The sequence below is a fragment of the Thunnus albacares genome, chromosome 10 (assembly GCF_914725855.1).
Source record: "Thunnus albacares chromosome 10, fThuAlb1.1, whole genome shotgun sequence".
NCBI classification, from domain to species: domain Eukaryota; kingdom Metazoa; phylum Chordata; class Actinopteri; order Scombriformes; family Scombridae; genus Thunnus; species Thunnus albacares.
The window spans coordinates 18,189,077-18,194,774 of record NC_058115.1 but is presented as its reverse complement, the minus strand read 5'-3'; positions in this window follow the sequence as shown (position 1 = coordinate 18,194,774).

Here is a 5,698-nt window from a genome sequence, read left to right as displayed (position 1 = left end):
TGGATTAGAACAATTGGATAATAATGCCATTAATAATGTCATTGCATTTGATTTAGCATCTGTCATTACATTTGAAAGCATGCTGTCACTGGTTTCCTTCATGTAAGAAGTAATATCTACTGTATGTAAAGAGCTGTTTTATCAAGTGTTACTGTGTTTGCTATAGAGTACCATCCTTTAATCTTCTGTACTTGAAAGAAGGGACAAGAATGAAAAGTCAGTCTAATATCTTTCATAAAAAAATTGAGAAAAAATGATCAAAACCTGTAGCAAAACCCGCACTTAGTGCAGGGCAGCTTTGGTGTGTCTCTGTTCACACTGTTGTGAATAATAACATTTCTTTGTTGGGGATTATAGGTCCTTGCTACAGGGTGTTCCAAATAATTTTGCTTGTGACAGCCTGAAATGGCTTTCAGTTTGTCAAATAACTGCAGAGTTGCTGTCTAAGTCATGCAGTGAACATTCGAAAGATCACTTTCTTCAACACTGCGAGGCGGCTGTGAAAAGAGAGCCTCAACACAAACTAGCTTTTCATTTCTGTTATCATACTCAAACAGTATGGGGATCTCACTGGAGATTTGTGTGGTACAAGTTGTATTCTAGATGATATGCAGTAATCAGGCCCTTTGAGTCTCCTTCTGTCTCTCTTTCTCTTTTTCCCTCTCTCCGGTCTGTCTCTCCCTCTTTCCCCTGCCCTCACTAAAGCTGGTGAGCACTCAAGTTTTGCAGTGTTTTAAGCATTACATCATTCCACATGGCACACTATTAAGCTTTTGGGAACTGGGAAGACAGCCCAGGCCTTCAGATTTGTCATAGCATTGTGCTCCATTGTTGCACTGAACAGATGAATCGCATGCTGACCAAACCGCCACTAAGCTAGGGGAAATAATTAATGCACAGTCCTATTTTTTTCTCCTCTAATACAGCGCATGGACAAGACACGGCACTGCGAGTAGTTGTCAGATTTTGTCCCTTTTGTGTCAACATTAGTGACACATATTTATTCTGCAAGGGGCATGGCCTCTATCCATCTATCCCTCCATCTGCCCATATGATATTCCATCCAGGTACGATGCCATGGCGACGCTTAGTTATGCAGTGGAATTTATTGTCTGCACTGCGGCAGATTACCATTGCTTAACATGCCACACAGGAGACTTAAAGAGGCAGCACCTTTCACAGTGTTGCATCCTGCTGGCAAGTATGTTGGAAAGCCTGAGGCATGCTGGGAAGCCTGGTCTTTATGCATGGTTTCCTGTGCTGTGAAGGACATAAAGTATACAGCACAGAGTAAGAGCAAGAGAAGGGGCAGCTTGAACACAATAAAACGGTGGCATTCACTGTTTGTCTTGGCATATATTCATGTTTTTGTTTTATTTTATTTTAAAACACTGACCTGTTAGCTTAGGACTGCTGTAACATTTTACTGACTATTTGTCACATGTATTGACTGTAGAGATTATAGTCATTAAAAGCCGGCTCACAAGCACTACTCTCCTGAGAATTTTTTCTTGAGAACACTTTCACTTGTTAAAATGTGAGGTGCTTAGGGGCAACAGGGGAAACATTAAGTCATGTAATGATCAGGTGTACAAACCCAGTATTTACAAGGTCAATATCCTGTGCTTAATTCACCCAAAGCAGCCTTCATACCCTGTAACTTGATACATTTTAGTATTCTTGCTTCCCACTCCATTCTATAACAAAATACAGATTCACTCTAAATAATTCAACACCTCTGCACGTCAAACAGGGGTATCAGGCATGAGCCTGCCTCAGGATGAATTTGAAGGGAAAGCTCTTTACCAAGCTAAAGGCTATGTAACACAAGAATCAGGCTACTTTGAGTACAAGAGATTTTCCTGCAAAAAAAATGTGTAGTAAGAAGAGAATGAATCTTTTGAAGTTGTTATCTGCATGCATACGCTCTCAGATTCAGACGCAAGGCTATAGGAGGATAAGAAAGGTTCAGCTTTTGTCCACCGTGGGCAATCCTCCTGGCAATATGGCTGCCGTGTGGGTTTTGCCTGTGTGATTCTGATTGCCTGGGGTTAAGCAAGAAACAAAATGTTCTAAAAATTGATTAAATCGCCCTGGTGTGTCTGTGTTCAGATCCCATCTGTAGGTAGTTATAGACCAGATCGCCTACAGCTGGAATGTTGTAGCAGAAGTGTTCAGTTTTGCAATATCACACCATTGTACTTGCACTTTACTTTAGAACTTTCATTTTCTTGTCACGTTCATATAAATGTCATTTCATCTCTGTGCATGTATATGTATATGTGTCACATCTGTATTGTCTAGGGAGAAGTTACTCAAAGATGTAAGATGATTTGACCAAACCTTTAAGTCTCTATATAGTTTTCAATAAAGTACATTTTCCTGTAAGATACATTTGAAGGTTTTAAAGTGATTTAAAGATGAAAGTAATCCATTATAAAGTATTTTTACAGAACGGAATCCCCTTTTTTTACCCTAATTGCTCATGTTTGGCAGGACTTTCCTTGGAAAAAACGTTAGTGCACAAGAAGGAATACATTTTACTTTTATAGATTTTGTCTTTTGTTATAAACAGAGGGAGAAGAGGATAGAGTAGCACAAAGCACTATGGCTGAAAAAAATAAGATAGCACCAGCAGTCATTACACCACTCTTCATAAAAAAAAAGTCTCTGGAAAGTGCTGTACAAAAACACAACAGGCTGGCACCAAAGATGATGCCAGAAAAAAGCAACTAAAGTGTAAAGTTTATGACTTAAGCGTTCTTTTACTACTAACTTTTACTGTCTCAAAGATTATTTGGTACAATATGTGTTCATTAGAAGCAAAACAATCAACAAGTCAGTCAGTTTATCAATGAATCAAACAACTGTGTCACCATATTACAGTACATGAGGTGACTTTGCCTGAGCTAAAGCTTTTACATCAGTTTTACAAAATGTTGCTTTCTTTTATGGAGCATTGCTTGTTTCTCTGACATTAGTTATGATAACATTTGCTTTTCAGTTAGCTATCACTGAATCACACAGTGGTTTTTTTTTTTTATTTCATCATGACCAGATACATAAACATTTAACAATTTAAAATGAATATTTATTGATTTGATTTTTATGATGTTCAGAATCTACACATCCCACAGGAAATTGGAACTGCAAACAAACGGAGTAAACAGAGAGCAATACATGGTATAAACCAATAAAGCAGTATTCAAGGTAATGATCTCAGTTTGAATTTTAGTTTGAATAATACAGTCTAGATATAATGTGTTATATACTATAAAAAAGACATATGTATTAACATTTGCATATTCCTCTTTTTTTCACATTCTTTTTATTCTTTTTTTTATGGCAGCCAAGAGAGCTCAATGCTCTGCAACTGAAGAAAACACATAGCAAGAAACAAGAAACACATTCACCAATCTGACAACACATATACAACATTAAGAGATGTGCAAATAGGGAACACAAGAAAGTGAAGCAATGCTGCAAGTTGTATATCACAACAAAAATAGTTACAACCAGCACTGGGCAAGTTACCTGAAAACTTTAATCAATGTATTACTCATTAAAAAAAAACTTTACTTTCATTATTCAGCCTAGCTCCGTCAAAGGTGCCTTTAAACAACTCCAAAACCTCCTCTGGTTTACCAAGCAGCCACCCTACAGTTTAGAGGTATGTACTGATGACATGGAGCATTAATTAAAATAACTTTGGAGATACTGGAATTCACATATTTGTTACTTTTGGTAGAAGTTAGCTGCTTTCCCACACCTCCATCCTCTGCACTAAGCTAACGGGTCTGATCACACAGAGACAGCATTTATTTAATTTATTTCCCTCCATCAAACCCCTGGAAAGACAGAGAACAAGTAAACCCCAAATTGTCAAATAGAGCCTTACTGTAATGTAATTATTGAATTTCAAATTGTAATCTTTTCTATCATATTACCGTAACTGCCCAACAATAGTCACAACACAAATAACAACAAACAATTAAAACTGATAAGCATGCAAGTAATTAATACATATTAATTCAGTTATATCAAAGTCACCTTATCAGAGTGTTAAAACTAAAATAAACATTGTTAGCTAATTTTTAATCACCATTGCCCAGTAATTGACATATTAATCGGTTTAAGTGTGCCCCGCAGTTGGTCTTGCAGCTTTTCAGATGCTTGTGTTTTCTGTATTTGCAGTACATTTCTTCAACTTTCAGTAAGTTTCAGTAATATTCTTGCCATGCATCCCTCAGACCTCTGACATGGCTGTATAAACTTGACCCAGTGCATTCAGAGCAGTGGACATTTGTTGGCTCCTAGTCCACTCCAAGACCTTCCATTATGGCCCTAGATGACAGATGTAGATATTGCAATGTTCTCCCTTCAGGCTGTAAAGCATGAGGCCTAACCTTCCTTACAGCAGAAGTAATGGTCCACACCTTTAATTGTCGTGGGCCGTTCATCTTCGCTAACAATAGCAGTAAGCAATGGGTCTGGGAAAGAAAAGCAGTCATGTCTGACAAAGGAAGTGATTTAGTTCTGGAGGCAATTCATAAGCGGGCCTTGCAGGGGCAGCTGTAATGTGCCAAGAGAAAGATCATATGGGGTAAGAGGCATAGCTGACACAATAGTGGCACACAAGCAACTCTAGATGCTTTTTTTCCTCCCATTGCAAAGATTCATCTGAAAAAAAGAGGCAGTAAAATGTATATTGTGTGCGTCCTTCAAAGAGGGAGAATTTATTATTGAAGTGGACATGATGTTCTCTGAATGCTGTAAAGGCTTAGAAAGTGAGTTGGACAAGAGCAACTTTGTTGTCACAGCTGTATCAGTCAGAAAACAAACAACTCGTCTTATTTAAAGAATTGGGCTGTTTGCGTATGTGATTCTTTTTCAGGTTTTGATGTTTCCTCATTATTCCATTTGATGTCAAAACATCATTTGATGCTCAACTTTTAAAAGTGTGCTTTTAGCTCTGTGTTTCTTTTATTCCATCCAGCCTTCTAAAGAAGCAAAACTGCTATGAAAAAATGTGCCATTGATGGGTCACTGGTTTCCTGACTGAATTAGACACACAAAATAAGAAATAGACGAGTGTAGTTACCAAATTAAAGCATGTTTCCTGGGAAAGTTGAGGCCCATTAAAATGATAGATTGCATGGTGTATGCAAAGGGATGTTTTACACCCACAAAACAGTCTAATTGCATTCATTCCTGTGAGAAGTCTACAAATGTTGAATCTAGATTCTCAGGCGTATTGGCAGCAAGCTGCTAGACAGCAGATGACTAGCTTCAAACGAGTAGTGAGGGGGAGGGATGTAAAATCTTGACAAACAGTGAGAGCCAGTGTCCACATCATCTCTCGCCCCTGACAGGCTTTCCCATGCATGAATTCAAAGCTGGTAAAAACATGGCTGGATTCATTTTGATCTGACATCCATCATGTATATCAGTGTAGTGGTTTCACTGTACTGTGTCCACGATAAGATGTTTTGGCAATCGGCCCATGACATCTTTTAGAGCCAGTCAAGAGAAACTGGGACCAATTTGGCACTTTTGTCACAAGTTATTGTTAGCTTTTGGCTTTGGGTACTACTCATTCACATTAGAATAGTCACACAAGCACCAAAATTAGTGTCTGAAAACTGAAAATTTAAAAAAGTTAATTAAGAAGTATGATGCTCTATATGTGTGTGTTTAT